Raw genomic sequence first — 25520 nt, 5'->3', positions numbered from 1 at the left:
AGTGCTAGGAGATCAAGCCCAGGACCTTATGCTTCCTGAGCAAACATCTGTCACTGAGCTGCAACCCCAGTCTACACACTGTTTTATAAGGGTTGGAAAAACTGCAGATGTTGGTATCCATGGTGACTCCTGGAACTGATTCCTTGCTGATTCTAAAGGCTGTCTGGAACTGTTATGCCATTGACCCTGTAGAATTTTGTATATAGCCTGGTCTCGGTCACTGAGTTCTTTTGAACCTTACTTGGACAGTATTAGGTAATTGTCAAAAGCTACTTTACTTTTTTTCCACCTTGTTTTTTTTTTAATATTTATTTATCTAGGGGGCTGGAGAGATGGCTCAGTGGTTAATAGCACTGACTGCTCTTCCAGAGGACCGTTCAATTCCCAGCACCCACATGGCAGCTCACAACTGTCTGAAGATCCAGTTCCAGGGGATCTGACACCTTCACACCAATGTATATAAAATAAAGTTAAATAAACCATAAAGAATATTTTAAAAAAAAGATTTATTTATCTATTATGTATACAATGTTCTGCCTTCATGTATGCCTGCACACCAGAAGAGGGCATCAGATCTCATTACAGATGGCTGTGAGCCACCATGTGGTTGCTGGGAATTAAACTCAGGGACTCTGAAAGAACAACCAGTGCTCTTAGCCTCTGAGTCATCTCTCCAGCCCTTTCCACCTCGTTTTTGTACATTGCTTTCTTAATGTACATAGCTTTAAATTTTTAAAATATGTGTGTGTACGTATATGTTTGTCTTATGTGTGTCTGTACACCATGTACATAACCAATACCCAAGGAGGCCAGAAGAGGGTGTCTGGAACTGGAGTTACAGATAGTTGCTGTAACCATAAAGATGCTGTAAACTCTGGACCCTGAACTTTGTTCTTGTAGGTCCTCTGCAAGAGCAGCAGGTGTTCTTAAACCTATCTAGCATCTTAAAAGTTTTTTTAATTACATTTTTATTTGTATGTTTTCTCTCTACCAAGTGGGCCTCTGGTCATCAGGCTTATTGGCAAGTACATACTGAAACATCTCATTACTCCCTACAATGTTTCGGTTTTTTTTAATGTGGAAGTTTGCTGGGTGGTGGTGGCACACACCTTTAATCCCACTTGGGATGCAGAGGCAGGTGGATTTATGTGGGTTAGAGGCTAGCCTTGTCTACAGAGTGAGTTCCTTGACAGCCAGGGCTACACAGAGAAATCCTATCTTGAAAGACCAATAAACAAACAAATAAATAAATGTGGAAATTTATAAAGTTTTTTTTCCTAAAAACAATGACATCTTGAAATTTGCATGCAAATGGATGGAACTAGAAAAACCATCCTGAGTGAGGCAACCCAGACCCAGAAAGATGAGCATGGTGAACACTAGCTGTCAGCAAAGGACAAGGAGCCTGTAGTCCACAACCCCAGAGAAGCTGTGTAACAAGAACCATAAAAGAAACATACATAGATCCCCCTGGGAAGGGGAAATGAGAGCTTGGGTATAGGGGAAAAGGGAAGGCAGAAGGGAAAGAGGAGAAGAGAAGGGAAGGGGGGAAGAGAAATTGGGGGAACGGGATGGTTGAGATGGGAGAAGAACAGAGATGGAGAGCAAGGAAAGAGATATCTTGACTGAGGGAGGCATTATGGGGCTAGCAAGAAACCTGGCACTAGAGAAATTCCCAGGAACCCATGAGGATGACCCCAGCTAAGGCCTGAAGAAATTATGGAGAGGGTGCCTTGACCTGTAGTCAGATTGATGGCTATCTCAAATGTCATCGTAGAACCTACATCCAGGAACTGATGGAAGCAGATGCAGAGATTCACGGTGGAGCACTGAGCTCCTAAAGTCCAGTCGAAGAGAGGGAGGAGTGAGAATACGAGCAAAGGGGTCAAGACCATGGTGGGGACACCCCCTGAAACAGCTGACCTGAGCTAATGGGAGCTCACCACTGCAGCCTGACAGTGAGGGAACCAGCACAGGACCAAGCTAGGCCCTCTGAATGTGGTGGCAGTTGTGTGAGGGGGGCATCTGTGGGCACTGCAGTGGACCAGGATTTGTTCCTGCTTCTTATTCTGGCTATTTGGAAGACATTCTCTCTGGAAGGATACCTTGCTCAGCCTAGATATAGGGGGAAGGGCTTTGGTCCTGCCTCAAAGCAATGTGCTAGACTTTGTTGACTCCCCATGGAAATCCTTACCCATTCTGAGGAGTGGATGGGGGAGAAGGTGGAGGAGCCGAAGAAGGGATGGAGTGGAAACTGGATTTGGCGTGTAAAATGAGAAAAGATAGTTTTAAAATAATAGATAAATAAAAGAAAACACACATTTAGGTACAGCCAGCAGGGGCTCTGATCATGCAAGGCAGGCTTATCAAACTGAGATCTTAAAAAATAAATAAATAAAAGAAAAATAAGTCTAAACACAAAGATTACCCAAAGAGGACTAACTTTCCTGCACTTTAGAATATTTGCAGCTGACTGGAATCTGAAATGCTTTAAACCCGACGGCAGCCTCACAGTTCATGGAGCAGCCTCATCTCTGCAGAGAGCTCAAGGGCTCTGGGAAGAGCAGCAACATAGAAACAAATGTCAGGGTGTCCATGCGCGGTTTCTCGGCTTTCATATGCTTCTCATAAGGACATCTCATTTAGGCACAGTGATAGACAGACAGACAGATTGATTGATTGATAAGGACTGATGTGTGCTGTCTCATTTTCTTGAAATTACAGGTTATAAAATCTATCTTTACAGATTTTTATCCGGTATTTCTTGATTTCTAGGTGGACCTAAGTCAGGGTCATTCTTGCAATTATTCTACAAATAAATGCTGGAGTGTGGAGCACGTGGTACACTCCTCAGATATGAAGAGTGTGGTGCACAGGGTGCACTCCTCAGATGTGAAGAGTGTGGTGCACAGGGTGCACTCCTCAGATGTGAAGAGTGTGGTGCACACGGTACACTCCTCAGATGTGAAGAGTGTGGTGCACAGGGTGCACTCCTCAGATGTGAAGAGTGTGGTGCACACAGTGCACTCAGATGTGAAAAAAAAACACTACAAACCCTGATTATACAGAAACATTCACAGCCAACCCATGCCTACTTTATATCCTCTAAGAGCCTGCTACAGTCCTTTAAAGCAGCTTAGTTCTGTGGTAGGGATTAGGTTTGGTGATGGGGCTTGCATGAAGCATGTATGGGGACCTGGTTTAATCCCGAGCAATGATGCCACTATCAAGCCAAACCGACAATCCAGCCAAGACCATTTTGATTTCCACCCCAAAGCTTTTAGCCCCGACCACTGAGTTCCTTTCTCATCTTGCTTGCATGTATTAAAGCCATTTAGATAGTTCATCCTTTTCTTGAAAGAATTAACTTTGAGAATAAAAAAGAAAATTATAATATTACAATAAAGTCCAATGATTTGTCATTACTGGGCTGAGGATGTACCTCAGTGGAAGTGGATCTCCCTGGTGTGCCCAAAGCCTGGAGTGTCATCCTCTGCCCAGCAACCATCAATAATGAGTCAGCCATCACTTATTGCGGGCATTATTATCTTACATGCTCTTTCTCCAGTCCCTAAAGTGCTTATGAGTAGTGTATGCTCCCATTGCTCCTGCTAACACACAGGGCGCCAAGGCCCAGGCAGAGGGCAGCTTTCCCAGTGTAAAACCTGGCAAGTGTGGGAGACTGGAGCCTCTCTGGCTTAGCAATCCTAGCTTTCCCCTTCCTTGCCTGTCCCTCCACTCATTTCCCTGCTTTGATTTCATCTAGAAAATGCACACTTTACCCCATCATGTAAATCACTAACAAAACCTTTTACTTTGTGACTTTAAAAATATACTCTTAGCCTTGTACTGTGCCAAGTCGACACAAACTTGTTAATTGGTTTTAAGGACACTTTGGTTTGGTTTATCCGCTCAGCAAATGTGCATGAGCCTATGTAGTACAGCCTTTTGGTCGCCACACAGTGAATCAGCTCGTTTCTACCTTCTGGGAAACATAACTTGATGTTTCTTTTCTTGTGCTTTTCTCTTGACTTTGGAAGACCCTATTCAAACTGAACTTTTGATTGTACAACTTTCTAATAAGGCAACTCTCTTGGTTGTTTGCTGGAGCATGCCAGACGAGTACTGTACTGCCCAGCCACACCCTCATCCCTCCAGGGCCATTCTCAGCACACGGACATCTGGCCTGCTCATGATTTGTCTGCACACCTGTATCTATTATACCACATAGAAAAGCTCATCATCTCTTCTACATTGATTTCTCCTTTTTCCTAGGTGACAGCCATCAAAGCCACTGCACAATTTGCATTTAATCTTATGAAGATGAGATGGGTACAGTGATGCTAACATCCAAGGACAGAGACAAAACACTGCTGTGGCCTTAGTGATAAATACACACAAAAGATGAACTATTATTAGTTGTTTATTCAAACTATGGCCATTATGCTTTGTTGCCAACTTTATTTTCCAGTTTTGAATGCTTCTCAGTGTGAATGTCTTTATTCTTGAAGCTATTGTTACCTAATGGCACAGGAAGAGAGAGCAAAATGCTTGACTTAATTAAGATGCTCCATCCCCTTAGTCAGTCCTTTTCAGACCCTCCTTTTCAGACTCAAAGGCTTGATCTAACTTGATTATAAGTTACATTTACAAAAAGAGAATAAATTTCTATTCAGTGCTTGAAAAATAACCATGATGTGATTGATAGGTGAAGACGTATCTATTCCTCAGGACTCTGAAAGACCTCAGTGCTCTCAGTGCTGAGTGGAAAGTGGATTGAGTCGGAGGCATCAGCTTTTTTCCTGTCCAGAATAATTTTCTTGTCTTTGGGTAACAACTATCTCTGCACAATTGACGGTGAGGCAAACCTCATGCCCATAGGTCAGGGCTTGATCATGTGACTCAGAACCATTTTAAAAGTATTTTTATGGATGTGTGTGGAGGGGAATCACATATCCTAAAGGTGGAGCTATTGGCAGCTGTGACTTGGAACTGGGAACTGAATAAACTTTGCAAGAGCTGAACATGTTCTTAACTGCTGAGCTTTGTCCAGCCCTGGCCCAGAACTCATTAACTTGAAGTTGGACAAAGCTGTAAACGACAGATGAACTGTGACTGGGAGAGATATTGGAGATAATGTGGCTCACCAAAACTGAGATGAGACATAAGAGTTTCTCATCTTAGTATTTCTCAATATGACTCAATTATTAATTTTAAATATTTTTATTCCAGCAAGACTTTGCAACAGAATCCAAAAGGCAGAAGCAAATGTGGTTGTGAAATTCCTTGCATCTAACTATCTCACGGCCCTGCCTCCCAAAGGGGCTGGTAACTTGTATCCTGTTTTGTTGTCTTAGTAGTAGCTAGCTTTGCAGGCAGTGGTGGTCCACGCCTTTACTCCCAGCACAAGAGAGAGAGAGAGAGAGAGAGAGAGAGAGAGAGAGAGAGAGAGAGAGAGAGAGAGAGAGAGAGAGAGGTCATTCTGTGGGTGTCTGCTGTGTGAGCAATACCAGAATGAAGCGGCAAGCCACCTTTGTTCTGTCTTCTCAAATTGCTATCCTCATAAGAGAAAGTTAATTCCAATTTACCTTGTAATACAAGGATAACATTTAAATACCATTATTGCTAAGTATTGTTGTTGTTTGTTTGAGACAAGATTTTATGATGCTCAGGCTAGTCCCAAATCCTTGGGTCCAGAAATTTTTCTCTGTCGCCTTTTTGAAGCAAGTAACTGGGTCTATAAGAAACACATCCCTGCGACTGACTCAGTTCATTATAATCTTTGTAACATACTGACAATGCAGATAAATAAGCAAAACCCACTCCAGTGTTTTGGTTTTTTGTTGTTGTTTTGTTTATTTCTTTGGTTTTGAATTTATGAGACAGTGTTTTTCAGTAGCTTTGGAGCCTGTCCTGGAACTCCCTCTGTAGACCAGGCTGGCCTCGAACTCACAGAGATCTGCCTGCCTCTGCCTCCCTGGTGCTGGGATTAAAGGCGTGCGCCTCCACCATTCAGCTCCCAGTTCAATTTTATCTCCCTTCCTTTTCAAGGATATTGGTTGTCTCTCTGCTCTTAGAACACTCTCTTCCTGGTTCCACTACCTCCAGCCGCATGCTTAGATCTGGACCTGGCTCACAGCGTCCTCGAGACTTGTGCCACTGTCCTTCCAGTCTGAAGTGGTCTTCCATGCTATATGATTTTCCTAAAACTATCTTGTTTTTGTTGATGAAACATGCGAAAATTATAGTCATTTTTAAATTCCAGCACTCCAGAGGCAGAGGCAGGCAGATTTCTGTGAGTTCAAGACCAGCCAGGTCTACAAGAGAGAGTTCCAGGACAGCCAGGGATATACAGAGAAACCTTGTCTCAAAACAAAAAACAAGGGGCTGGAGAGATGGCTCAGTGGTTAAGAGCACTGGCTACTCTTCCAGAGTTCAACTACCAGCAACCACATGGTGGCTCACAGCCATCTATAACAAGATCTGGTGCCCTCTTCTGGCCTGGAGGCACACACGGAAGGAATGTTGTATACATAATAAATAAATAAATAAATCCTTAAAAAAAATAAAATAAATAAAGTTGAACGGGAATAATTTATCCCCAGCACCCAATACACAATAAACATTTTTATGAATAAATTTATCAGTGTCATTAAAAATCCTAAAGCTATTCAGATAAATTATTACTCTTTATATATATCTAAGTTATTACCATATATATGGTAATAATTTAGTGGATAATGGAAAATTGACCAAATTTACGAACCATTAAACTAGCTACATAATATATATGTATATTTTTATATAAACTACATATAATAAAGGTAATAAATAAAAGAATGGTAGCTGAGTGATTGGGAATGTGTTTTTTGCTGCTTTGCTTTTGAGATAGAGTCTGAATATGTAGGTTGAATTAGAAGTCACAGTCCTCTGGCCTCAGCTTTTTAAGTGGTAAGATTACAGGAATGTTCCTCTAAGCATGGCTGGAATTGTATTTGTTTATATATATTCTGTTTTGTAGCGCTTAAGAGCTGTAGGATTAAGAATTAACAAAATGAGGGGGATGCAAGAGGATTAGGGATTCAAGGTCATTCTCAGCAGTATAGTGAGTTTGAGACCAGGGTGGACAGCCTACCTCTTTTGTCCCAAATCTTGTCCTGTCTTCAGTGTTCAACCCTTCATTTTCTTCATTAACTCTTCTGCTGTTGCAGGGACTGCTGGTGGCCCCTCCCTCTTTGCTGAGTGCCCAGTGCAGTTGTAGAGGCCCAGGCTCCTGAGCAGCCCTGGACCACACACGCTGCCTCGTACTGCTCACTGCTCGCAGGTGTTTTCAACGCTACTGTCGTCTCGTGATAATAGATGTTAAGTCCCCACAGGGAAGGAACACCACCTTTATAGATCTTGTTTATTCCACAATGCCAAAGCAATTCTGAGTACATGATGACTGAACAATTTACAGTCACAGAATTGTTGCCAAAAGAATTAATGTCTATCATGAGTACACAGGCAGCAACGATGGTAATTCCTGGAGGCCATGGATACCACCACGTTGTGGGTCCTGAGATTGTTTAAACTGTTGAGCAGAGTTTGTCCTTGACCAAAGTCAGCCTGAATCACCTGAAACAATGAGGGATAAGGTGTTTCCTTTTTCCCTTTTCAACTTCTCTATGGTCTGTGTTTAAGAAATTCAAATGGTCCTTAGAACTGGGGTTGTACCATGAGAGCACCTTCTCTGTGAGACACAGTGTGCTTTCGGGGAGTGTACCTAAAGACTCAGGAAAAACATGCAGAAATAATGCCACGCTTCTGTTTTATTGTTGAGGCCCATTTGATCTCAACAGACTTGGCCACAACAGCTCCCTGCTCTGTTGATTTGATGAGCAGGTCACTGACTCACTGGAATGTTGGCAGGACCAGGCAATGTCCCTCAAGCAAGAGTAGCAGCCTAGCCCTCTGCGGACACCCAGAAAATTGCCGAGAGGAATGGCTAGCCATACACAGAGGGAGGGAGAGCTCCCAATTCCTCTGCAGACCACTTCTCCCCTTTCCGTCCACTGGTCATGTGTGAGCCATTAAGAAGAATTTCTTGAGATTCTAGTCCATGTCTAAAATGACTCTTTCAAGCTACTTAGAAATATAGGCAGGCAAATAACAATAGAAGATAGAATTTGATTACATATTGATTAGAAAGGCCAAGTCACAGTGAGTGGAGGTGACAGAGAAAGCTTCACAGGGAGTGGGAATTTAGGAACATCAAAAGGGTTGCTGTGGTGACACTTCCTTTAGCCTTTCGTTAAAAGGTCACACACAGGTGAAACATACCCCCAAACTGCTTAGCTTGCATCAGGAACTGAGTTGTCTGGCTTACACAATCCTAACAAGCACTAACCCAGACCAGAGTGTTCACTATTTTTCACTGAAAATTGAGCTACTCTAGGTGACTTTTGTGTGTGCTCACTAATTCTTCAAAACAAAGTTTCAAAAAGGAAAAAATAATTTTAGTTGACTTAAAATAAAAATACTGTGTAACTCTCCTACTTGTGATTTTCCAAAGTAGACAAAAAACTGTTCCCTTAGGCAAATCAGTTTTATTCTTGGTCTAGAATACACATACGAGGGTGTTGTCCCCAGAGAGGCTCTGGGGGTGATAGCAGGTGGAGCCCACAGAGGAGCCCATGGCCGTGTGTGTTTCAGAATTCTAGATCTTTTATTACAATTGCTCGGACTGTGAGTTTCCCAGACAAGGGCGAAGTGCGCAGTCCTCCAGACACGTGCCCACAGATGACCCTTTCCTGAACCATGCTCGGACTGCTCTGAAAACTACTTAGGGAAACAGAAGAGCCTTCTCTAAATTTGTAAATGTATCTTTGTAGATTTTGATGATAAGTTGTTTTCTGTAACTAATTTCACTTAGAACTTTTGAGAATATGATTTCTCAACTATTCCACACTTAAAAAAACATATCTTCCACCTCTCGTAACCCAAGTCAAATTGTAGTTACTTCCTCAGAGATAATATTCAACATTTGCCCCCTAATGGACTGCTTCATAAGCGGTAGAAATGTCTGCTTGAAACAATGGTTAGAGCTAGAAAAAGTAGCCTTTTTTAATTAAAGAAACTCAGAGTCTTATTTTTGATTCTACCTCCTGATAAGAGTCAAAGGGGGAAAGGGAAATCCGTGCTCTCCTTTCTGAGAAAATGCAAAGTCACATTTGTTTATTTTTTGAGACTCTGCAAAACACTTACTTTTACATTAGAAAGAACTCAACTTTGTACTGAAAAGTCTCTGCGATCCCTGCTGATTGGCCCTCTCCTTGACCTTATCAAACCTAATTCTACTCTGGAATGTTGGGGTGAAGAATTTATTTTAACAATAGGGAGACAGAATTCTGAGAGTATACTCCCCCCACTTTTTAAAAAATATTCTTCTCTCATACATTATGTCCTGACTGCAGTTTCCCCTCCCCCCACTCCTCCGAATCCCTCCTCCCACCTCCCTTCTCCCCCAGATTCTCAGTCCCACAAGACTAGAAGCCCTCCACTGGAATCTGCAGCAGGGATTGTTTCCTTGCCAGCCAGGGATCCACGGGGATTAGTTAGCTTTAAGCAACAAGACCTGAGGGGTAAGACAAAAGTTCTACTAGAAATAGGCCTTAGGGTTGAAGGGAGAAAGGAAGGGAAGAAGGGAAGAAGGAGAAAAGAAAGGGAGGGAGGGAGGGAAGGAGGGAGGGAGGGAGGGAGGGAGGGAGGGAGGAAGGAAGGAAGGAAGGAAGGAAGGAAGGAAGGAAGGAAGGAAGGAAGGAAGGAAGGAAACCTTACAGCCCAGGCTGACCTAGGGCTTGAAATACTTCCTCTCAGACTGTTAAATCCTAGATTTACAAACTCATTCATTCTGTCTTACTTTCAGTAGAAAAGGCAGTGCTCTAAGTACCTCAGGCTCTATTTATCAAGATGGAGGCAGTCTTGGCAATGATTCTCTATTTCCTCTACTTGCCCTGTCCACTGGTTCCCACTCTTTCTCATATATCCTATTTTGTCATAGAATTGTAAAATGAAATTTACTATACAATTTTATTGATTGATTGGTTGGTTTGTTTTGGTTTTTTGAGATAAGGTTTCTGTGTAGCTTTGGAGCCTACGCTGGAACTAGCTCTTGTAGACCAGGTTGGCTTCGAACTCACAGAGATCCACCTGCTCTGCCTCCCGAGTGCTGGGATTAAAGGCATGTGCCACCAGCACAATTTTATTTTTAAAGAAGTGTTTTGTTTTGTTTTGCCAAGTGTAGTGGCACATACCTTTAACCCCAGCACTCAGAGGAAAAAGCCACTTAGAGGAAAAGGATCTCTGTGAGTTCAAGACCAGCCTGATCTACAAAACGAGTTTCAGAAAGCTAGGACTGTTAGACAGAGAAACCCTGTCTTGAAAACAAAACAAAAAACATTTTTTTCCTCATTGGTATTTTACAACACATTCACTTAATAATTGTAATATAGCCTGGTGGTGGCAGCAGCAGCAGCACACACTTTTAATCCCAGCTTTTGGGAGGCAGAGGCAGGTGAATCTCTGAGTTTGAAGTCAGCCTGGTCCACAGAGTGAGTTACAGAGCAGCCAGGGCTCCAAAGAGAAACCCTGTCTCACCACCTCCCCAGAAGACCTCTTCAGGAAAGTGCCACAACAGGTAGAAGGCTGAAGTAGGAGGTAAAATATGCCATATTCCAAGTGAAAGTATTTCCAGGTAGAGTTAATTGAAAGGTCAATTCTTTGAGGCAGGAGTGGAAGTTTGAAAGAATCTAGGAAGGGTCACACAGAGAGTTTGCCGTTCTGAACTAAGACAGAGTTTCAGACTCTAAACAGAAAGAGTGAGGAGGTGACACAGGCCTCCATCCCACCATGTAAGAGATGGAAGGGCAACAAAGTTACATAGTGAGTTCCAGGCCAGCATGAGCCACATAGTGAAATGTGTTTCAGAAAAATTAAAAAGAAGAAATTCAGTTGTCTTAAGAATTTAAACATCCTAGCCAGGCATAGTGGTGCACACTTTTAATCCCAGAACTAAGAAAGCAGAGGCAGGAGGATCTCCGAGTTTGAGGCGAACCTGGTCTACAGAGTGAGTTCCAGGACAGCCAGGAATATACAGAGAAACCCTGTTGAGAAGAAGAAGAAAAAGGAGGAGGAGGAGGAGGAGGAGGAGGAGGAGGAGGAGGAGGAGGAGGAGGAGGAGGAGGAAGAAATTGTTGTTACTGTTGAGTGTAAAATGAAAATTTTTTGTTTTGTTTTGTGTTTTTGAGACAGGGTTTCTCTATGTAGCCTGGGGTGTATGCACTATGTCTGGCTGAAATGAAAACTTTTTGAAAAGGATTCATTTATTTATTGTATGTATATGAGTGCTCTATCTGCAGGGCAACTTTATGTGAGAAGAGAGCACCAGGTCCACTATCATTGTTTGTCATCATGTCGGTGCCGGGAATTGAACTCAGGACCTCTGGAAGAACAGCTCTTAGCCACTGAGCCATCTCTCCAGCCCAGAATAAAAAGCTAAGTGAGGAGGCTGGAGAGATTGCCAAGCACATCTGCTGCTCTTGAGAGAACTGGGACTGGATGGCCAGCATCCATGTCCTCGGGTGACTTCAGCTTCAAAGGATCTGATGACATCTTTTGGCCTCTATGAGTACCATGAAAGTGCACACACACACACACAACACAACACACACATAGCGCATACACACTCTGGATTAAGTGTTGTGGAAAAAAAAGGAACACATAGGTGAGAGTCTTTAAGACTTTGGAGTAAAGAGAAAATTACATGTGTAAACCTTAAGAGGTAAAATATTAATAAACACAGGTTCAAATTAAGAACCTCTTCTCATCACAGATACCCACAAAGCAAGTGAAAGCATAATATAGGATGGAAATTTTTCATTTTTTAAAAAAAAGATTTATTTTACTTTATGTGTACATGTGTGTGCCTGGATACTGTGGACACACAGGTACCCTCAGAAACCAGAAGACAGCTTTGAATTCTCTGGCACTGGAGTTATAGGAGGTGGTAAACACCATATGTGGGAGCTGGAAACGAAACCGAGGTCCTCTTCAAGAACAGCTCCCAAAACATTATTTTACACATAACACTATGAGTGAAACATTTGATTTAGAGAACTGGCTATGTGATTGTGAGGACTAACATGTCAGAGACCCAAGGAATAGACCAGCAAGCTTAGAAACTCAAGCCAGAGCTGATGTTGTCTTGAGGAAGACTTTCTTGGATAAAGCCTTTTAACTGATGGATGATGTGTGATCCATCACACTTTTAAGGACAATTTCTTCTACTTAAAGTAAATTGATTGTGGGTCATAACTGCATTTGAGAAATGCCTGGCAGAAAGACAGTGCTTATATAAATAGTTGGGCACCCTAGTTTAGCCAGGTTGACACATTGTATTCACTCTGTATAAATTATGAAGCATGTGTCCAGATACTGTTAAAGGTGGAGGTCAAATGAAAGCAGCAGTTGAAAAGCTTCCTGGAGGGTTGGGAATGTAGCATAAATGTTCGTCTAGTGTGTCCGAATCCCTGCTCTGATCCCTAGGTCCTTGTAAAGTTTAAAGACTTTTTGAGACAAGGTTTCTCTGTGTGTAGCTCTGACTGTCTTGAAACTTGCTCTGTAGACCAGGCTGTCTTCAAACTCATAGAGATTCACCTGCCTCCCAAGTGCCCAGGCCACCACTGCCCAGCCTATGTCATTTTATTTGTAAGGAACAAAGTCAGTCATTTCTCCCCCCATTTAGTGGCAGGTTTCCTCATTCATGAACATGCAACTCTAATCTCCACACACCCGGGAAAAGCTTCCTCCCCTCAGTCCTATGGCGTTTGGTAATTGTCTCCAATTAATTTTGGAGGGGGCACATTTAAGCCCTAGAAATCTGGCCCAATCACCAGGACAAAGGAAAGGAGATTACAGTCCCTCGGCATGGGAGAATGCTGCCTGTTGGCAGCAGCATGCAGTGGGCTGCTGGGGACGCAGCCATACTTCACCTTTTCCTCCCAACATCGTCCTCCCAACATCGTCCTCCATGGGATGTAGCAGCTGAGATGCCGATGACCTGATTATATTTTCTTACACATAAGCTTTTGCTGGGGGGAGGGGGTGGGACAACAGCTTGTGTGATCTTATTCTTTATCTTCAAAATCTGAAAAGTCACAAGGATTTAAGTGTAATTCATTTGTAAGAAATCTAGCTTTATCATCCTGAATATATAAATTTTAATCTCAGAAAATATTTCTTCTATTGTTTATGCCCATATTGTTTCTCCTTAATTCCATTTCCCTCTAGGTATAATTGGTATTTAATACAATGTCCCCTTTAAAGTATCCACTCTACTGGTTTCTGCTGTATTTATGGAATGGCACACCTTCACCAACTCTATTTTAGAACATTTCCACTATCCAAAAAAGAAACCTGCACTCATCCGTACTTATTCCTCATTTATTCTGAAACCCCCAAGCCTAAAGCATCAACCGATCTAATACCTATCTCTAGGAGAGTCTCCTCCAGGTGTTTCATATAAGTAGAATCACAGGATGTCTGGCCTTTTATTTCATTTGGATAAGATTGTTTTATATTTCTCCATATTGGAGCATGTATTCGTGTTTTGCTTTTGTTAATGCCAAATGGTTACCTCTCATTTTCTCCATTCATCAGATGGTAAGCCTTGCTGCAGTGAAATTTGTGTCTGTGCTTTTTGCATCAGAATTATACGCTGTGGAGAGATTTTTATAGTTTCAGCTTGACATTTCAGCCTGGGGTCTAGTTTGGGTTAATTCTTTTAGCTACTATACGGTAGGTGCCCAACCTCATTCTTTTTATAGGCGCATCCAGATCCCAGTACCCTTTACTGAAAAGACTATTGTTTCTCCACCACATTATTTCAATGTGATTGTTGAGACTTGATTGACCACAAATGCATGGGTTTATTTCTAGACTATTAATTCTGTTCTATTGATCTATATCTCTCCTTATGCCTCACTATGGTCTTTATTTCTTATTGCTTTGTAATGAGGTTTAAAACCACTGTAGTCCACTTTGTTTGTTTTTTTCCTTTTTATCTTTTTTCCAAGGTTATTTTGACTCTTCTGGGCCCCTTATGTTGCTTATGAATTATAAGACCAACTTGTCAGAAGACCAGCTACAGAAACAATGAGGTTTTCATAGGGACTACATTGACTCTGTAGGTTAGTTAAGGAAGTATTGTCATTGTAGCAATGACAAATCTTCAAATCCAGCAGCATAGGCTGTCTTTCCATTTACTTATCTCCTTTTTAGTATACCTTATAGTTTACAGTATATAGCACTTCATTTTACTTTTAAATTTACTTCTCAATACATAAACATTTCCCCCTCTCACTTTTTGTAGTGCTACATTCTGGGAAAATACTCCAACACTGACCCACATTCTCTCTTTCTTTCTTTCTTTCTTTTTTTCTTTTCTTTTTTTTTTTGTTTGTTTGTTTGTTTGTTTGTTTGAGACAGGGTTTCTCTGTAGCTTTTGGTTCCTGTCCTGGAACTAGCTCTGTAGACCAGGCTGGCCTCGAACTCACAGAGATCCGCCTGCCTCTGCCTCCCGAGTGCTGGGATTAAAGGTGTGCGCCCGGCTTCTTCATTTCTTTCTAAAGATTTGTCTTGTGTGTTTGCCAGCATGTATGTCTGTGCACCATGTGCATGTCTGGTGCCCAAAGAGGGCAGAAAACCTAGAACTGGAGTTACAGATGATTGTGAAATACCATGTGGATGCTGGGATTGAATCTAACAAGTTCTCTTAACCACTGAGCCAGCTCTCTAACCCCTGTCTCTCCTTTTTTTTTTTTTTTTGGTTTTTTGAGACCAGATTTCTCAGTAGCTATGGAGCCAGTCCTGGAACTGTAGACCAGGCTGACCTCAACCTCATAGAGATCTGCCTGCCTCCACCACCCGAGTGCTGGGATTAAGGATGTGCACTACCATGGCCCAGCAAGATAGATATCTTACTATGTTGACCAGACTGGCCTGGATTGCCACATATCTCCTATTTGTCTTACACTTGTGAGCTTCCTGCCTCAACTTCCCTGTTATTATTTGGCAGCTGGTGGCCTTTGCAAAAAACAAAACTCGGGCTATAAATGGTACCCACCATGGGATGCCATATGTGGGAAGATTTTTCAGTCCTGCCTGCCAGCTCCCAAGTAACCACGTGGAGAGAGACTTCTTATTAATTACGAAAGCTCGGCCAATAGCTTAGGTTTGTTTCTAACTACCTCATTACTTAACCCATTTCTATTAATTTACTTTCTGCCTTGTGGCTTTATTACCTCATCTCCATAGTGCCCATCTTGCTTGCTCTGCATCTCATGGTGTTTCCATCCTTCTTCTTCCCAGCATCCTCAGTGCCTGGAAATCCTCCTAGCTATTAGCCATTCAACCTTTTATTAAACCAGTCAGAGTGGCATACCTTTACACAGTGTATCAAATATCTTGCAACAGGTATGCATCAGCACTCCTGGCCGCCATTTGTCTGTTTCTTAGTTCCCAGGGACAGCCTGGTATTCAGATCCCTCCACATTCATGACAACCTGCCCTCAGTACTATCCAATTTCACTAAAGAACATAGAAATCTTAAAAAAAATAAAGGTTTTTCTTGATTCTTGCTTTAACTTTTTCTTTCAAATGACTAGTGTTTTTTTTTTTCTTTTTGTCTACTCATATTTGTGACTAGGGGTCTAGACTACCAAGCATTGCTAGTTGGCAACACATCTGGAATTAGACAGATCTCTATTCAGTTCTCCACGGCGGTGTTAACTGCTGAAAAAAATGGTATTAGCTTAGAAGGTGGATTTGTTTTCTTGCAACAAATAAACTTGGTGTAGAAACTTGTGTCTTTCTCAGAGGAGGCTGACTGTTATGATGGTGGGCAGGGATGGGGAGTCAGCAAGCTTGAGTCAGGTGAAGTGAGACGGGAGAAGAATGAAGCAAAGAAATAAGTTTAGGATGTAGTGGGATTTCATTTGTATTTTAATAAATGAAGCTTGCCTGAAGAACAGAACGCAAAACAGCCACACTGGTCAATTGTGTTTGAAATTTTGCCAGTTAGCAAACTTTGGGTCTGACTGACGAAAAGCACACGTATCTCAATGGAAGATCAGCTTTCAGAGAAATCAAGAAAACTGTAAAAGAAGCCTGAAGCCTCCAAACCTGCATCAATAATGGGCTGTGAAAACTTCAGCGTCTCCCAAGACTGCTTGCTTTCTAATGCCTACCTCTGGGTGACCACAGAGGGTAATGAACGAGGAAGGATAGTCCAGAAGGTGGTGCTAAGGACCAAAGAAACTAACGCAAAGGCAGGCTTCTCCTGGGAGCAGGACCAGGTTGTCATCCCAGAACTTGCCCTGTGGTGAAGCAAAGGGATTTTACAGCAAACATTTGTAAATATTCTATCATTTCTGTGGACTCTCCTGAAGCATAAGACATTTGGAAATCATTAGGAAGTAGATGAGAGAGTGGAAGAATTCAAAGACAATGACAGAAGAAACGTTTTGTGGAGTTCTAGGCGCTGATGCTTCATCTCAGGCAGCCACTCCCTGAAGCATGGATTGTTTTACTAACAGGGATGCTGAGAGAGTTAAGTAATTTGACCTATTAGTAATAAAAGTAGCACTTTTTGTTTTTTGAGACAGGGTTTCTTTGTGTAACTGTTCTGGCTGTCCTGGAACTCGATTTGTACACTAGGCTGGCCTCAAACTCATAGAGATCTACGTGCCTTTGCCTCCCAAGAGCAAAGCGATTAAAGGCGTGCACTACCATGTTTTTTGTTTGTTTGTTTTTGTTTTTTGTTTTTGGATACAGGATCTCTCTGTGTAGCCCTGGCTGTTCTGGAACTAGCTCTTTAGACCATATTGGCCTCGAACTCACAGAAATCCACCTGCTTCTGCCTCCTGAGTGTTGGAATTAAGGGCATACTCCACCACTGTCTGGTTTTATCATTAACTTTTAACCTTGTTTAATGATTTGTTTAAACTTGTTTAAACTTCATCTTGTTTAATGATGAAGCCTACCTAGTACTATCAGTGTGTTAAGCCAGCTGATTTTCAGTAGGAGTTCAATAAATATTTGTTGAACTATGGAAGAATGAATACCAGAATCCTGTGTCAGACGAAGGTCCTTCAACTGTGACATTCTTGTAGAGTCTAGGGTAACTAAACTAAGTGCATTGTGGTTGCACTTTCAGATCGTGTGTTAATGGACGGTGTTCCTCTCCCTCGATTCCACAGGCTTTTTAAAGGCTCAAAAGGACCGACTTTCCCAAAGTTTTCCATTTGCTTTGAGTATTTCTTGTTTCTTTTTGTTGCTGAGACAGGTAACTTGCTGTGTAGCCAGGTCAGTCTGAAGCTCACTGTGTAGCTCCGGCTGGCCTGAAATTTACAGTCTTGACTCAGCCTCCCGAGAGCTTGAATCCTAGACACGTACAACTGAAGGTGTTGTTTCTGTTTAACTTTGTATGAGCATAACTTGGTCTCTCATGGTCCTGCCTTTCCCACACAGGTGATCGTTTTTTTGATGTAATAAATTAAACTGCCAACCATTTGCACCTTCCATGTTGTGGTTATTTAGGAACACTGATTTTATTTAAGTTTGTAAAATGTACAAGACAATCTGAGCTGCAAACACATTTCTTCCTTCACTATTCATACTGCCCCATGCTTTGAGTTGTCTCTGGTTCTCTGGCAATTCCTTATGCCACAAGAAGAGGAAAAAAGGGAAAATTATTTTGGCTTGAGAGGAAAGTTTAAAAAGCAAGGCAAATGTGTTTAGAAATTATGCTGGCTTAGTAAAGTGGTGGTAGTAGGTTCACCTTCAGTACCATGCTGTCAGCCCTGAGAGCATACATGGAGGCAACATTATACAGACTGAGGAAGCTTTAGTTATGTGTTTAGTACTCATGTATCTATGCAACAGCGGTTAAAAAGAGGCCATGAATTTGAGATAGAGAAAGTGTGTGCAAGAAAAGAAAGGGGTGGGAGATTTAATTTAAAAAATAACAAACCATTAAAAAGTAAGAGTGCTGACTTACAGATCATATGTGATACAGTTTAATTAACATTGTCTTTCAACTATCATTGAGAATGATACCACAATGCTTGACAACAATGTCAACATACCTACTGGCAGCTTATCGGGGCTGCAGTCTCAAAGGCATGAAAATGGCTCAATCAACTTTTCTGTGTTTTGATGCTTCAACTCATCCAGGATGAGGCTGCTTTTACTGGAAGGTGTAGTCATGATGTCTCTGGCAACAGTTTCAAAAGTTCAAGAAAATGAGAGTCAGCTTTGAATACAAGAGGCCATGAACTGTGAAAATTGGAGCGACATCTGTCACTAACCGGCCACAGAATCCCTCCAGAATTTTTGTCCTTGTAGTGACCTTTAAGGACCAGGGCCCGCTGGAAGTGGCTGCCCTCGGTGGAACTTTCCTGTGGTCTTTGTAGGAGGTTTTGCAGGAGCAGGGCAAGCCTGAAGGTCTGGGAACCACAACAGGAGAGTGGGGGACCAGTGTCTTGGAACTCCAGGGAGTGCTCATCAGAGAGGTACAGACATATGTTCTGACTTGGAACCCACTTGGAGTGAGTTTGGTTTTGTCTGTGTCCCGTTATCTGCCTCATGCAAAAGGACAAGGGCTTTTGACCAATCACTGCCCATGCAAAGGGGCTTTAATCGTAATCTAGTGACAAAGAAGTCACACAGTGACTTGAAAGCACTCTGAATGAACTAGGATCCAGGAAAACAAAACAAAACAAAACAAAAAAACCAAAAAAAAAAAAAAAAAAAAAAAAAAAACACCCAAACAACTGTGCTTCTTGATCACACTCTTCAGCAGCACTAGGGGGCAATCCTTCCTCCCAGAAGACCCCCAGCTCGTTACCTCCTTACCCAGAGTGGCCACACACACCAAATTTGCGCCAAAGTTTGCAAACCCAGGCATGAAGACTGCACGAAGGACTCCACAGCACATGTGGGAGCGCATTTGGCACCGTGCACTTCCGACCCTCTAGGGCCCGAAGACTCGGAGGCCCAAAAGGACACCGGGTGCTCAGGCCAGGAGGGTCCAGTGAGGAGGAGGGAGAGCGGGAGGGGCAGCACCTGAGGAATCCGCCTCTGGCCGCTGAGGCGCCTCGCTCCGCCCCCGGGAACTGAGCGCGTAGCCCGCGGCCTGTCGCAGAGACACCAGCCACCGGCGGCGCTAGCACCTCGGAGCCGAGCGCAGCGCGGAGCCGCCCGGGGCTGCAGAGACCACCGGGGCCCTCTGCCCTTGCTCCCGTCGGAGCCAGGTGAGCTGCTCCGGACTCGCGGGTACTGGGAGGCGAGGGCACTCGGTGGCGACCAAGGCCTGTCCTCTGGCGGGCTGGACACCTTGCAGGCTCAGGGCAGCGTCTCCTGGACTTTCTTCTGACGACCTAGGAGGTGGCGGCGCGGGAGTGTGGAGTGAGTCGTGCGGCCAGGCAGGCGCCTGTGCCAGCAGGAAACCCTATCCCGGTCCCTGTCCCCGGCTGCCTAGCTTCGCCGCCCGCGGTCACAGGCCTGTCACCCCGGCTCCGCTGCTGCCTTTGTGGCGGGAGGGAGGTGGCCGGTGAGCTGCGGGGCAAGGGAGGCTGCGGCGAGGGGGCGCGTCCCGGCCGCTCCCCGAGCACGAGGGGACGGCTAGCGGGTCCCTGAGCACTGGGTGGACTGCATGTAGCAAGCCGGGGAGGTGTCCGCGCAGAGGATGGGTAGAGTTGGGCTTGGGAAAGTTGAGAGTGGTCAGACGTGGTCAGGCGTTTGCTGGGGTCCACGCCAAATGTCACTTTGTCACACGTGCGTCTTCCGGTCATCATTTTCATTTCTCTCCGAGCTTCTTCCGAACTGCTCTTGTTCTGAATGAGACACAAAGGGTTGCGTTGACAGCTGACCGTGAAAATAGACAGCAAGGTGAGGTGTGCCCTGATCAGGCAGGGCGAAGGTGGGCGGTGTGTTAAATCGGTGGATTCCTGGAGTCCTCTTGCGTTTCATTAAAAGATTATCTGTAGAGGTTCACTGCTTGAGTTTCTCATTGAAGCCAAGCCCAGGAAACGTGCAGGATAGGGCTCTGTGCCGGAAGGCTGCTTCGTCAACTGAGTCTCTTTTCTAGAAACCCTATCCCAGAACCGTGTTCCTGGCTAAAATAAAAAACAAATCTTGATTTCTACTTTTGAAACCGTGAGGTTCTCCATCCCGCCTCCCTTAAGAAATCCTCCTCAAGTTCTGTTTCAAAAGAGCCTTTGCAATTTGAGGCAGTTCAAAAGAGGTTATCTGAATTTCTCACTTAAAAACCGCTGGCTCCTCTGTCGTGTTCTGGTAAATCATGAAATTCTGCTTTAGTTTAGTCACTGCTGTGATTATTTTTTCCTTTCTGAAAACTTTGGTGAAAATGTAATATGGAAAACTCACTAAAAAGAGAAAACTTAAAAATAATATACTTGCTGAAATAATAATAAAGTTACATGCATATAAGTATGAATTTTAAAAGGAAATGTAAACTTTAATAAATACTGAAAACTAAATAGAAATTAGGAAGCAATTTCAAGCAACATCAAACAGTATACAGTGGAAATTAAACTCTTCCTTCCATAACTTCTCTATGAGGTAGAGTTTGCCAATTTATATGTATAAATTTCTGTTAAAATGAAAATGTTATGGTAATAGAGGAGGAGAGAAATGGAATATAAGATTGCTCACATCTAGATGGATATGCATATTAATGATAACAATTACAAATTAGAGGTCCTCTTGTGTTTTCATAAAGTCTTATTTGGTGGTGGATACTTATTACCTTGGCAATCGGTTAGAAAGCTAAGTCTTGGAACGAGTGTAAGTGCAAAAAGCAGGGCACCTTTTCTTCATGCTGGCTTTGTGACCTTTATCTCCCTCCACCTTGAACCTCTAGGAAGCAGAGCAAACAGAAGTTACTTTGTTCACCACAATTTTTTCTCTGAAAACACCAAGTAAACTTTTGTGTTCTCCCATTGACATAACATAAATAACAACATTTAAAGGGGTGGAGATACAGCTGAGAAATAGGGTGCTTGGTCTGAGACCTTAGGCAGGGTCTCCTCACACCACACACAGGCACATACACACTCTAAAGACAGATGTCACCAGGGATATGGAGGCCAAGTTAAGATTTCTTTACCTCAGATAGACCATACTTTCCTTGGGAAAGCTTTCCCGCTCCTGCCCCCTTAGTTAAATAAAGAAACTGCTACGTGGTTTTTCCAGGGTCCTTCTGACTCCTCAGTTCTACCGTCCAAGTCTATTGTCTGAAGTTCTAAGTTCTGTTGGCTCCTAAGCTCTATTAAAGGAGTCAAGGTGCTCTAAGCCTAGCTAAGAATAGCCCATTGGACTGTAGATAATGAAACAGTGGAATGATAAGGATTTTCTGGAGGTAGACTCAGAAAGGAGAGCTAGAGATGCTTGAAGTGGGTTCCTGGAACGTCTGCTGTTGCTGTTGGTGGAGGCTGACTCTGGGGCTGAGTGGACTTTGCATGTCACCTTGGAGAGAGATTTCTCTTCACAAATCTTGGTGCTATTTTAAGGAAAACCACTCTTCCAAAATGGTTACTTTTCTTTTTGCTAAAGTGGAAGCCCATTTACCTCAAAGAGTCTTGACAATTTAATTAGCAACTCTCAAGAATATTTAGACTACAGATACTCCTTACAGCTATGATATTTTGTTACTATGTAAGTATACACTCATATTCTTAGCAGGAAAATTTTCTGATCACCATGAAAGACCTCAGTTAAGAGATTTAAAATATATACTGCAGGTAGTAATTGCCAAAATCGTTGCTATTAAGATGAAGGTCTATTCTACAAATGAATTACAGCAAAATCTTTAAAATCTTAAAAGTGCTTGATTGGTGTGCTAAAATTATAAATTAGAAGAATATGTTTGTAAAGACACTTAAATAACAAAACTAAAACAGTTAGTTTTGATTTACTAACAAAACTCCCCCATAACTTAAGTAACAAGAACAAAATTATTCTAAAATGACAGTAGCCATTTCAGTTTCTTCCAAGTCTTGATGTGTACACAGATCTTTTTATAGATGACTTATGTTACAGGTAAATTTTAATCTGGATTTTTATAAACATTTAAAAACAGTTTCATTATTTATAACAATTTTGTAAATTTTTATGCAACACATGCCCCATAATTAATGTTCTCTTTGGAGATTTTAAAGTAATTAAAAATATGACCATCCTTATGAATGTAAACACTCTCCCTCTTTCCCTCTCAGTCTTTCCTTCTTTTACCTCTCTTTTTTTCCCTTCTCAACATACTTAGGATTTTTTTTTCAGTGTGGTTGTAAATGGGTGGATTCAAAGTTAGAAATTCTGGGTTCAGACCTAGCTATACCATATGATGGGAACACTGATCAAGTAGTTTATTTTCTAGTCATTTAGCTTTCCAATCTATAAAACGGGTTATAATGGTAGTTCTCTAAAAGGTTAAAATAAAAAAAAAAAGAAGTAGCACATGAAAATGCCTGTGAATGTTCCCTCTTTTATTGATAAAGTTTCAAATTTATGATGATTTGTAGCAATTAAATTATTAGCGTTTGGTCAGAGTAAAGTTGCACCACTTCCCTTGATTTGTTCCTTTGGTCTTGCGCATGGGAGAATAGTTTCCCTTTACAGTATTTCTGTAGTTTTCTAAATGGAGTTATGGAAGCATCAGTGCTTCCATGGTTTGCACTGATTATATGAAGCCAGTTACATTTGTGAAGAGTGCTTAAGTCTTTCAAGATAGCCTTCCAGTTACATGTGTGAAGAGTGCATTAAGTCTTTCAAGATAGCCTTTTTCAGATCAATTATAGGTTTCTTTTTTCTGTTTTCATCCTATGCTTATCAACTATTATGGGTTTAATCTTGGGAAAGTTGCTATTAAACTTAATATCTAATCTAATCTAATATAATATTCTTATTAAAGTAAAAAAACCAGTACCCTACTTTTCTTTGAAGGGTTGTTTTATATGTAGTGAAATTTTGATCACAATTTATGGTCTTTTTTCTTTCAATTAGAAATACTTCTAAAAAATCAGACCAATAAAATGTACTAATTGGGTTATCTTTAGACAAGAGACAGGTCACAAGGTTGTGGCCCTGACTAGAGTTCTTATGTAGTCCAGGTAGCTCAGTCTATACGGAAGCAAGCTCTTGTGAGTTCTGGAGCACTCGCAGCCCACACACACCCAGTGTGGATAAAGCTGCTCTCTGTGCCCTGAGCTCCGGGAGGGTTCTATTGTGTACTCTTCCCTTTCTCTCACTCCTCCGAGTCCAGATGTGAGGTTGCACAATGACTTCAACTCAGCTCCATGTTTACCCCGCCATACACTCTCAGAGCATGGTTTCTGTCCTGTCTATACATGACAAAGAGAGAGAACTCAGTCTTTTCCTTGTACTTTGTCTGTGTTCAGTAGTCCCTCCAGCAGACACAATGTGTGCTACAGGGAATCATGTCTTGGAACGCCTTCTCTACTCCTGGACACGGTCTGTTTTTATGGTACCAGTTTGGAAGCAGAACCACTGCCTGTGTTGATGTGTTTCTGTTTAGAAGGTTAGGATGCTTTTTTGTTTTGATTCTTCTAAACTCTTGTGTGAGGGAATTTCTTGGTTTTTGTTCTGGAAAGTGGGGTTAACAATTACTGCTTTAGTTACTGACTTTTTGCATAGGATTTCTGTAAAGACATGAGAAAATAAATGTGGACTTGATTTTAGGGAAAAAAAGGCCCACACATCAGTACTAGGTTGTCAAAATTATATACCATTACAACCCTTTTAGGAGTGTATAACACTCCTCGTAGGCTTTGAGAAAACCTGAACTACTGAGTGAGCTTGGAGTTAGGTGAGGAGTCTAACAATGCACCCTGAACTACTGAGTAGAAGCTCTGGGAAGCAAAGTTACCAATCTGCATTTTAACAATCCGTATAATGCTGGGTGACTATTCTAGGGAGAAAGGAACTTCAACACTCACAAAAAGTGTTCTATGAGCTAAATATTAGTTGTAAACTGATCTGAAAACATCATAAAATCATTTTGCATGCTTAACACAGGATGAAAGGTAGCTATTGCCATTAGCTCCTATTTGTCATTTAATCTCTTAAAACCTCATTCAGACAGGAATTACAAACTAGACGCCTGATGGGCCAGACACTAATGTGTGAGGTGGCAGAACACCTCTAAAATAGTCACCCCTATTATTGTTGCAGTGATGAACTTAGTTGTTAAGAAAGTCTGAAGGTGGCAGAGCCTCAAAAGCTCCTCTACCTGTTGCTATTTAGGAATGTGGGCGCTGTGGCTACACCATTCGGCAGTCCAGATAAAGCGCAAAGTTCACATTCTTATGTTTACTTAAATATTTTTGATGACAAAAAGTTTACTGAACAAACCAATCTCGAATCCTGATCACTTCTATCCTGGGTCAAGCGATGTGGGGAGACATATTCGTAACCAGTTGCTCATGGTGACAGAAGAAATCTGCTGTTGGTTACATGATAATGGAAAAGTATAATGAGATTACAGGCATTTTCCACTGTTCAAATAATAAACTTCAATAAATTAAAGTCTGGTGTTGCCAATTAGGTAAAGAATTGGCTATTATGTTCTACTAAGATTGGAGGCAAAAATTCAGGTTTTTCTGGAGAGCAATTTGGCATCATGTATTAAGCCTTTATCAAACTGCCTACTATATAAGACAGTAACCCCAGGCCATAGGTAGCCATTTAAGCATAAATTAACACCTTCAAGCAGAGACTCCATTTCTCAACTCTGCTGCTCACATTTTAATTGCTCGAGAGCGACACGTGGTTACTGACCACTTGCTGGGGCATATAAATAAGACCAAGTCCTGTGCAGAAGTAAGTTCTGTTGGAGGGCACTCAATTCTTCAGGAATTTCCCCCGAGGAGTTTGTTGGAAAGAAATAATTAAGCCTGATGTGGTGGTGCACAGCTGTAATCCGAGCACTGAGGAGCCTGAGGCAGGAGGGTCTGGAACTGGGGGCCGGCCTGAGCTAGGCAGCTGGAGAGATGGTCCAGTGGGTCATCTTACTGCCAAGCCGGATGACCTAGTTCTGTTACCAGAACCCTCATGGAGGGAGGAGTGAACCAACTCTGGCAAGTTGTCCCCTGACCGCTACACACAAACCGTGGCACCCACAGGTGTGTGCTGTGCACATAAAGTATATAAATAAATATACAAAGTAGAGTATTAAGTTTACAAAATCAGCCTACACGATCTCAGAGAACCTAGACAACAACATACTAATCTACATGGGAAGTAGAAAAAGACAAGATCTCCTGAGTAATTGGGAGCATGGGAGAGGGTAGAAGGGGAAAGGAAAGGAGGGGAGCAGAGAAAACTATATAGCTCAATAAAATCAATTTAAAAAAAAGGGGGGGGAGTTATAGCCTCAAAAAACA

The 25520-nt window shown here is 42.3% G+C and overlaps 1 protein-coding gene and 1 pseudogene across 1 annotated transcript in view; one reads left to right on the top strand and one right to left on the bottom strand.

Moving 5' to 3' along the window:
- The window catches only part of LOC130886554 (deubiquitinase MYSM1-like), an 87171-nt pseudogene that overhangs the window by 14223 nt on the left and 47428 nt on the right, over window positions 1–25520 (bottom strand).
- Greb1l (GREB1 like retinoic acid receptor coactivator) overlaps window positions 19272–25520 on the top strand; it is a 262261-nt gene continuing 256012 nt past the window's right edge. Inside the window, exon 1 of the mRNA XM_057789098.1 lies at window positions 19272–19352. The gene's annotated coding sequence lies outside the window, so the exon portion shown is untranslated. The remainder of the gene's footprint in view (window positions 19353–25520) is intronic.

The sequence above is a fragment of the Chionomys nivalis genome, chromosome 14 (assembly GCF_950005125.1).
Source record: "Chionomys nivalis chromosome 14, mChiNiv1.1, whole genome shotgun sequence".
Lineage (NCBI taxonomy): Eukaryota > Metazoa > Chordata > Mammalia > Rodentia > Cricetidae > Chionomys > Chionomys nivalis.
This window is presented reverse-complemented; position numbering and strand designations above follow the sequence as displayed.